At 41.2% G+C, this 10213-nt stretch overlaps 2 long non-coding RNA genes across 2 annotated transcripts; both read right to left on the bottom strand.

Annotated features, from left to right (window-relative positions):
* Positions 1-807: 807 nt before the first annotated feature.
* On the bottom strand, positions 808-1830 carry LOC135418457 (uncharacterized). Its single transcript, XR_010432452.1, has 2 exons — positions 1427-1830; positions 808-1009 (listed from the first exon to the last, which is right to left on the bottom strand). It is a non-coding gene; the product is annotated as an uncharacterized LOC135418457 (long non-coding RNA).
* A 614-nt stretch (positions 1831-2444) lies between these two features.
* LOC135418456 (uncharacterized) lies at positions 2445-7561 on the bottom strand. Its single transcript, XR_010432451.1, has 2 exons — positions 7341-7561; positions 2445-2483 (listed from the first exon to the last, which is right to left on the bottom strand). It is a non-coding gene; the product is annotated as an uncharacterized LOC135418456 (long non-coding RNA).
* Positions 7562-10213: the final 2652 nt, after the last annotated feature.

The raw sequence follows: 10213 nt of genomic DNA, 5'->3' as shown, positions 1-10213 counted from the left end.
ACAATAGGAAAGAAAAAGCAACCACATGAATCACTACCCCTTCTGGATGTTAAAGTATCTCTGCTCGGGTTTCTAAGGATTTGTCAGGTGGATGTGTCTGATCTTTGGCTTCCAACTGTGATCTAACATACCTTGAAGGCGGAGCCACAAGTTTTACCAGATATTTTCACAATGGAATATACTTTCTGAAAGAGAAGGAATTTAAAACCTTTCAGGCTGTTTCTGAAAGGTCACTGTGAATTTTGCATAAAAGTGAAAAGGGTTAATTTTTGAAAGGAAAAAGAAGAGCCCAATTTCTGATACATTACTCTATTTGTTCTTCGTTACCAAACGATGGCTCAGTAGAGAATGCAGGTTAACACAGAGATTTCAACACTTGCCTCCCTCCTGTCATTACTAAAATATGCATATGTTGAAAAAGCAAGTTTCATTGTTGTTTCATTGAATCTTGCATTATTAGAGCTGCCACAATCAATTTTCATGCTGGGAAGTCGCTCACAGCATGACTGTGCTGTGGCTTGTGCTGGATGATGCACAGCACCAGGCACATACTCCAGAGGGAATATTCTTTGCTACCAGAAAACATTGGCACAAAAGGGTTGGATGACATACTCTCAGTTTGGGTTCCCCGAGCAATCTCCCGGCTCCTTGTTTTCCTCACCGAGGTTTAAACTCCCCCTAGTGAGTTTAGAAGTCCTCTGCAGGGATTAGTTATCCGATGGAAGGGGTTCCTCTTCGGGTTTTGTTAGAGGGAGAACTGCAAATCCCTCTTTTCTGTTCTGGTGTATGGAAGTGGGAACTTCAAACTGAGGCAATGTGATTTTATTTATGCTTACAGAAGGGATGGAGGGTGGGAGTGGGGACAGCACCTTTGACACATCCTCATTTTGGCTTTTGCTGGAGGAGTCGACACTGCATCTGATCGCTCCCCTACCTCAGGACTTCTCTGTGGACCCACCGGCTCCCTGTTCCCATTTCCTGCCACTTAGATCACCCAGCCCAATTCTGTCTGCAAATCAAAAAAAAAGGAATAGGGTTTTACACAGTTTTTACTGAAGTTTTTGTGCCATCTTTCATGGCAACCTGATGAAGAATATGGTTCAAAAATATTCACTGCATAAATAGGGATCTTGAGGCATGTCACACTTTAAAATGAAGGCTAAGACCTCTAGAAGTTAAATGGATCACCAGAAATTTCAGTGAAATTTTGGAAATTTGACAGGCTGGCCTTAAATTTTTTTAGTGAGGAAATTATTTCTTTCCTGAATCTTGAAATCTTCTGCAAACATCTTACTGTAGAACAAACTTTGCTATTTCTTCCTCCACGGCATTGGTGGTGGTAGTCGTGCAGCACCTTAGCAGGTGGCAAACTCATATACCCAGAGGAAAAAGAGAGTAAGAGAAAGAAAATAATTCATGGTCTCACTAAAGGAAACAGCCTCAGAAACAGCTTGCTAGGGTACAACTACCATGGACTCAGAGCCTATGTCGTACATATTTCAGATCCATCAATATTTTCCTTTACAGAGGCACCAGCGTGGGAGTACTGAAAGAAAGAGGAAATAAACAGGCTGTGTTAGTTTGTCTGGCTTCCTGGAAAGTGCTAAATTGCTCAAATGCTGCTGGGGCCTCTGCTGAGCACACAGCTCTGGGGAAGTAGCTCAGCCTGTCTCACTGGGGCAGTGTCTTTCTATGGGTACAAAGAACCCATTTTATAAATATAGCAAAATAACAATGGTACATACAAGCCAGGTGCTCCAGAACCTTTAAGTGTTTTTTACATTATATGTCATTTCTTTATTTGAAATTAATTTTGGAGTATTTCTTGGGTCATCTAGTTTTGTGTCTTTATGATACAATGACTAATTTATTTTTTTTCTACAAAGTTTTTCCCAAAGCCATGATAATTACTAAGTCTACACTTCGTAAAAAAGTGAATCACATGTAATTCACGACTTCTGGAGGTGAGATTATACGAAAATCATTGAGTTACTCTGAGATTCAGAGCTTTGACAGGTCCAGTCTCTATAAACCTGTCATTAAATTTAAGGCCAGGTCTAAGGTCAAGCAAATTAAACAAGTGCCTTAAGCAGGAGCCTGCAGAGAGTTATAAAATGCCTGTTGTCTACTCAGACAATGTCAGTGCTGTGGAAAGGTGGGCTGACAGCTGGTGGCTGGGCACATGGCAGCCCTGGGAAAGGCCAGGAATTGCCATGGGCGAAGCAGGTCCCACTTATGTTAAATGAGAATAGGACTTAGCCAACAGGTCCTTGCCTAAGTCCCTTGATGCATCTGAGCAGGAAGGTCTTCTGAGAAAGGTCTTCTCTTGGCTCTGTTTCTGTTGCTCCTAAGAAACAAATCTCTCACTTCGTTACTTTCCCCCTTCCTAACATAAAGTTCATTTCAGTGCATGTAGACCCACAACAACAGGTAGATCAAAGGTGTATAGAACAAATAGATGTTTTGGTTTTGTCTTGCTCATCCTGAAAGAAAAACAGAAAAGAGAATATATCTGTAAAGGAGAGAAGTGGTACTGTGGGTGTATTTCTGTAAGTATTAAGTTGCATGGAGACTAAAACTGTTTCTGTGAGAAATTTCTTGGTGCCTTCCTCTTGGGTAGCAAACAAGCAAAGTGACAGGCTGTGAAACACTAGGTACTGTTTGCTTTCATTAAGGTTTATTTCCCTCTACACCTTATTTGAGAACAACTTCCTAATTCAAAATGGCATGGGCAGAACTGTAGTTTGTCTAAAATAAGACTTGGCAGTTTATTTTTGCTTGTTTTTCCTCTGAAATTTCGGACCTCTTAAATAGAGATTCACAAGACATTATTACTGCTCTGGTGTGTCAACATCTATGAATCTTGTAGCTAATCCACTGGCTGTACCCTGCCTTTCTCCCAGTTAATCTAAGCTGCACAGGAAAGCCATATCAGTCAAACCATGCTCTTAAGCTGAATTACTTCCAGCCACATGGAAAAAGTAAGGTATCACCATCTTCTAACAGTAACCAAGCCTCCCTGCTAGGGCACAGAAGGTAAAAACAATGCCTTTCTGTCTCTTTGCTTGTAGGTCTGCATTTGCTCTTTCAGTTTGGCCACAGCCCTGCTGTCAGCTGAACTGGCCATAGATTCTGGCTCACACTGCCCAGTGTGTGGCCCCAGGTTCTCACAGGTGATAACAGGCTGTCACGGATGCCTATATGGATGAGAAGTCTCGATATGGTTCTGCTTGGGAGAGGTGAAAGCATGTCTAAAACACAGCCTGTGAAAGACCTAATAGACAACCTTTCAAAATGGCATGGAAGTAATGACCACTAACAGTTCCCGAGATTATCCTTCGGACATCAGCACTGCAATGGATTCTTTTGTAATGAAAACACAAGTGGTGCTGAATGAAATGATTGAAATATGCGGTGTTATTTCTTTTTAGCAGGTGTCCTGGTGATGCTTTAAGTAGGTAAGCCTTAATAAATGGTGGCCAGCCCTCTATTTTGTTTAAAACTATAAAAAACATCTGGTTGCTAACTTGATTTTGTTGAAAAGAAGGATCTATAATCAACAGAAATCAAAAATGTTTTGATTAAAAGGTGCTGAGTTTATGTCAGAAAACTAAATGCTTGGTATTTGAATTTTCACCCAATTTAAAATGGAAATGCCTGTTTAATCAAGAAAATGTTTGGAGAATATTTTCTCGGTTATGCGTATTTAAGTCTCCTTGATGACAGGTTTTCTGTCCTGAAGAGCTTGTCTCAAAATCAAGTTGTGCTGGAATAAGTTATTCAGGATCAGCCACTTGTTTCAGGATAGCACTATGTGTCAATATTCTTATTTAGTAGGAGCCTTACACATGTCTGCACAGATCTTGTGTTAACTCTTTCAATTCATGCTGCAGTGACAGAAACAGAGGGGCCTCTGATATGATTTTCTCAGGAGTTTCCTCCATGACCAGTAGGAGAGCAGGCTGCAAAATTAATTCTTTTAATGATGAGGGATTAAAACAAGAAGGGACGAGAGGATTCAAAAAAGTATACGGGAAACCTTTTCTTCTACTTGACATGAGAAAGCACATCATATTTATGAGACTAAATTTTGGAGAGCATTTGGGCACTCTTTTCTGACAGAGCTCCCTTTCTGCAAAAATCCATCTTAGGTCCCTCCTCTGTGCTAGAAACAGAGATACTCTGCCCTCCGCCATCCTCCCCCTTTCCTACACTGTTCCCTGCTGCTCATGGCTTCACTCATTCCTGAAAGTAACTGTTCTAATCCTGGAAGTATAAGGGCAGGACTAGAGGGCAGCCCAATCTGGCTCCTGCTGTGACAGCAAAGGCGAGGGTGCTCCCAGCCAGCATAGGAACATGCCTCTCTGTTATGATCTGCATTTCTTAACCACTCGAGGGAAAAGGCAGGGTGTGAAACATGATGGCATCATCCCCTCCATGAAGTGCCAGCATGGTGGTGTCCAGGAGCAGGCCAGGCTCCCTGATGGCCAACTATCACCCAGTGATGCCTTCCCAGATCATCCATGCACAGAGACAGTGCTCATCTGCTCCAACAGGTCACCTCAAGCTGCAGGGGGACAGGGGACTCCTCTAAGAGTGATCTCCAGACATGCCCAGAACGGCTCCTCCAATGACACCCAGACATGCAGAAAGATAGAGTTTAGGACACATTCTCACAGTGCTTCAGAAATGCAAATGGAGGTGTCCTCTATGCATCTAATTCCCTGCACCACCACTTAAATCTTCCACAATATCACTTGGGTAGAGAGCTCAGTTCTCTTACAAACATGACCCGAAAAAGAAACATTTTGCATTATTTCTTTCCCTTCATTAGATGTTGACCAGAGCATCCTGCTATTTTGACACACAAACCTATCACGTGCCCTTTAAACTCGCCCCTCTCCCTTCCAAAATATGCCTGTGTTAATCATGAAAGAAGAAAATATTCACATATACTTTCTGTTCGCCTAATTTCTAATAATGTTTTCTGCTCTGATTTTGTTAGTCTCTTTTTACATTTAATTTGGCATCTAACCAATTGAAATGATGTTCTATTTACGCCTTTTAGCAAATGGGTTTGGCTTTGAATTCTTAACATTTCATTCATGGTTATTTGTTCTTGTATTTAGCACATATCCAGCTTGCCTGCTTTGTAACTTCCAAATGAGAACATTATAAATGTGTGGAGGCTTATTAGATTTTGGGCTGGTTTTTTTTTTTTAATTCAAATGAGAAACACATTTCTAATATTAAATTTTTCACTTATCCGAACCAGGATGCATTGTGGCTAATGTACTGAGGAGAATATTTCCTCTGCATGATGAGGCTCAGGGAATGGGGATGTGTGGTGGGTGCATGTGTGTGCCTGTGTTTTTCTCTCTACCCATTTGTGTGTCTGTTGGTTGCTCTTCAAGATCTGTCACTTTGCATATGGATCCAATATTGGCACAGGTAGGTCTGCCCCATCTCCTTCTCTAAGTAAGTAAAGGATCTAACATCCAGCAAAAGAAGTTGCAGCTGTCCAAGGCCAAGTATGTCGAAGACATTCACAAAAAGCTCTAAAATAGGAGCAAAAATTACTCAGTGAAATGGCCTGTTCTGAAACTAGATAGACATGAAGTGCATGGAGGAAATCCAGCACCCTGCTAATTGTGAACCGTGCTTTTCTGTAAAAGTGGCTTCATTAACCTCTGGAGCAAGCGAGGAAAGCAACCCGCAGGCAAGCTCAAGTCTAAAATATTAGAACTAAAGCTGCCTCCTCTACCCACTTTTGAAAGCATCTCATTCTCCAAATATTCTCTTGACATGGAGAGCTGCTGCTACAACTCTACTTCAAAAATGAGTTTGTAAAAAGTTACTGGGGGAAAATTGAAAATATCAGACATAGATACTTCTGAAATTTCCTGTTAAAGGTTGTTCTGAGTTACTACACAGACAACATGACTCTTCTCATGGCAGTGATGTAAAAATATCTCTAATGTCCTGTGGGGTAATAAGAGAGTTGGACAGAGCTCGTTAATCACAATCCTTGGATCCTGTTGTGTTTTTACTTGGTGTAACATATAATTTAATGTATTAAAATCCTCCTCTAAGTTTGCATGCAAAATTGCTAATTTTCCAATCCTAAATTGTCATGTCCTACTAACAAATTGAGTTGACTACCTCATGTCTTTTCACCTTCAAAAAAACTAAGCTCTGCCCGTACCGTTAAGAGCATCTGCCAGTGCAGATAACTATTGTTATAGGCCTCTTTTTCTTTCTCAATTTAAATAGACCTTATTTTGATGGCTTTTCTCTATAGGTCGTTTCCTCAACCTTTTATTACCTATACTGCTTTCCTTTGGACTTTCTCCCTTTTGCCTAAATGTCTGTTAATGTAGGATGCATAAAATTATACCTTACCTCATGAGGGTTATGAAATAATTAAATCACAGGTCTTGCAAAATCATCAACAGGGGAAGAAAGGTCCAGTAAAGGTTATTAAGTACATAAAGACCACCTTCCCTGAGTTTCAAACTGGTGGTGGCCACAAGCCTATTTTGGAAAGAGGTCTACCTTTCTGACAGCAATGTGCTGCTGAATCCCATTCATTTGTGGCTGACAAAAATCCTCAGAGGCTTGTGTGCAGACTGGCAGCACAGCTCTCTCCTCCTCACTACATTTCACCTAGCCTGCTTTTCAGTTCCTCTCTGGGATATCTTGCATGTATCTGCCCTGAATTTAATCTAATTATAGTCCAGCTCCTCCTATGTAAACATAATCTACCAGAGAAAGAGAAATAAGCTGCTTCTTTCCATAGGGCAATTGTTCCCCTGTCACATGTTTGACAGCTCTTTTAAAACCTTGATTGTGCACAAAGAGAAGGTCCTAAAAAAACAGAGCCTTTCCAACAAGGTCAGTAAACTTGTTATGTAATTAAGATGTGTAGAACAAAGATCTACAGGTCTGGCCATCTGTTTTGACTTGCCTGGCCAGGACAAGTGCCACACAACAAGCCTATATTTAATGCTTGGATGTGGTGTCCGGTTTGTCAATGCTCATGTCCGTCTGTCTGGAGGGCATGCTGCCCATTATCCGTTACCGAGGCACTTGGCACTGCTTTGAGCACAGAGAGCCTTGTGCAGGCAATCCACACTGGCTAGCTGGGTTGCATCTGTTCTTCTGGATCTCCCACTGATGTGTCTTCTGGCAATGCAAGCACAGCTGCCACAGGTCTAGTGTTTGCCTCATCTCTGCTGAAAGACCCATGCCAAGGAAAACCAACAAGGAGCACGGAGAAACTTGAAAAGACGAGAGCTTGTGGTAACTGACTTTCTTGGGCTGGGCTAAAGGGAACTCACCTTCATGAGTTAAACCCAGAAACACCCTTTCCAAAAGCACCGGGGCTGTATCAGCCTCAGTAGAGAGGCTTGGGAGAGAAAAGAGTAGTCAGACCTGTCACCTCAGAGGGAACCTTGTCACTATAACAGACTCACATACTCCCACTGACTTCGGACCTAAAAAGCATGTCCCAAGGGCTTTCCTGTACTTCAGCAACCTTGATGCCTAAACATACTATGTGTTTCCCACGGTGCTGTAAGCTTGGAAGTGCCTAAAGTGTACACTATGAGCTCACAAAGCCTCCAGTACCCAGAGGTTATTGCTCTTGTTTGTCCACCTTGTGTAGCCAAGGATACACAGTGATTCAGCTTCAGAAAAAGAGGAGCAAAGCTGCTTCATTCACTCTGCTCTCAATGTCTATTAAACCAGACCCTTTTAGAAAAAATGTGAATTCAAATCCAGGCAGGCTGAGGAGGTATAAAGACTTCAGTTTCACAATTCTTTGGCAGGTCCCCAGTCTATTTGTTGAAAAGGTTAGGACTTGTCTCTCTGCTTTCCCCAGAAAAAGGTGCAGCTGATATGATGCCCAACATTATTTGCAATGCAGTTAAATAAAGGAATCTCTCCTTGTGCAATAATTAAAGTAATAATTACAGTGACTTATTATTTGTATCCCAATACTGGTTTGCAGCCCCAGGTGAGAACCCAGTAAGACAAGAACAGAATAAGAAGGCAAAGAGCAATTTTAAAAGTATACAACCACTACGGTTTTGTTCTACAAGCACTTCAAGTTTCCTTTTGCAGCTACAGAGCCAAATTCTGAAGGAAGAGGTGACATAAAATGGATTTACACAGGAATCTAAGAGAAAAATCACCTCAATGCTCATCCTTTTCACTGTCCTTGCTCTGGGCTGTGGGATGGAGCAAGGACGGAGCTGTCATGTTGCAGCACAGTCCCTCCTTTCCCTTCTTTAACCTGTCAGCAGTACCATTGCATTGGGCCATGGACCCAGCCCTGACATATGACAGGTACTTTGGAAGCACTTGAGACATAACAAAGGCAGCAAAAAGGTAGGTGAAAGAGTAGGAAGGTAAGAAGAATATGTGAACTACAGAGTCACAAGAAAGCTCAGGAATGGGATTATGAAGACAAGCACTTAGGATAGTCTGGAACAACTGACAAAAAGAACAGACGGAGCTGAAAGGCAGGGATTTGGATACCAGAACTTACTCTCTCTGGCCTTTGGTGTGGAGCTGGAGTTGTCCAGTATATCAGTCATTCTGCACAGGACTGGCTGGGATTATCTCACCCAAATTAGTCACTAGTGCTGCAGTGCAGATCCCCACTTATATAGTTTTAAGTGAGCGAGTTGGAGTGGAAATAGTGTGAGTGCAGAGGTGTAGGTGTGGTACAGAAAGACAGGGAGGAGGAAGTTCAGAGATGGTGCTGTAGGACTCTCATGAGACATCTAATGTTCGTGATTCTATTTTATTATCAGTATCATTCCTTCTGAATGGGCTAATAACAGGATAAATTAAAAGAATTAGGTGCTTTGAGAGGAGAGTCATTACCAAAATCAAGCTTTGCTTGTTTAAATTCTGTGTAACAACTGTGGAAGTTTCTCCCACCCTTGCTTCCATCCAGCATAAATTTATTAGTAGTTCTCTTTTCATTGTTGAAGTTATATTCAATTTTACCAGCAACAATGTATTGTGATTGGAGTGAATTGAATTTTCTTTTCCATTCAAAAATTATTAGATGCACAGTGTAGAAGTGAATAATAAGCACCTGTTCATAAGTGTTTTGCCTGTGGTTACACGGCATCATGTGCCTTCATCACTGCTGTACACAGAAAATATCATTACAGGGACTCAGTATGATTGAGCCAAATGGTCGCTTCTTTTTAGTTATGTCAGATACTATACCAACGTTGTAACCTTGGAATAGAATTTCTTAAACAGATCCCAAATATGGGCTCCTAAGGAAAAAAAACCCTCACTCAGTTAGCAAAATCAATTAAAATTATGTTATGAAAAAGAGGTTGATTTCATTTTCCTATTTTACAATTCTATAAATAGATTATGGTCCCAGTGTTAAGTGAAAGTCTGCAATTTAGATGGTTAGAGGTAGGGAGCAGTGGTAAACTGAACTTCGTCAAAACTCAGTGAGATTCTCTGCATCTGCCTCCAAAATATTTTTGAGCTTTTCCTTGGAGGAGGGTCCAGTTTCAGGAAAGAAAAGCTATTTCTCAGGGTCAGGGTAAAGTGTCCAAGATTTCAGCATCACGTTACTTCTCATCTCATCCCATTTTGACATGTCTGTAAAATGCACATATAAGCAGATGAACTGTATTAGAGCTGGGAAAAGGAAGGGAGAGAAAAAGAGCAAGACCCAGAGTACTGAGACCCCAGAATTTCTTACCACACGCACATCATCATAGCATTACTTTACCTTTCACTTCCTCCTGCTGTCAAACTTCAGAGAGATTAAAGTCAGAGAAGTCTGGAAAGGAAATGAGGCTGCTCACTTTATTGCTCTTGATTAGCAGCAAATTATTCTCCTAACATTTACTTTCCCTTCATTTATTTAAGAGTGATTACACGCAAATAGCAGTTAAAAACGTCACGTTTTTAATAATAGTCTTTATTTGCCCCTGTAATTACTTCTGTAGCATCTCTGAAGTCTGAAACACACCCCTCTTTACACAAAAACAAAACAGCAGTGGTTTGTCTTTCTCTCCTTAAAGTACACTCTTCCAAAACAGTATGAAGAAAGTTGTAGGAGTTTCTTATTTACCGTATTTTTATGTATAAAGTATGTTATTTACTATGCTTGATGCGGTCCAAGCTCAAATGCTGTACCTGTAGTCCCATATGGACAACTCTTAGGACC

The sequence above is a fragment of the Pseudopipra pipra genome, chromosome 8 (assembly GCF_036250125.1).
Source record: "Pseudopipra pipra isolate bDixPip1 chromosome 8, bDixPip1.hap1, whole genome shotgun sequence".
NCBI classification, from domain to species: Eukaryota; Metazoa; Chordata; class Aves; order Passeriformes; family Pipridae; genus Pseudopipra; species Pseudopipra pipra.
This window is presented reverse-complemented; position numbering and strand designations above follow the sequence as displayed.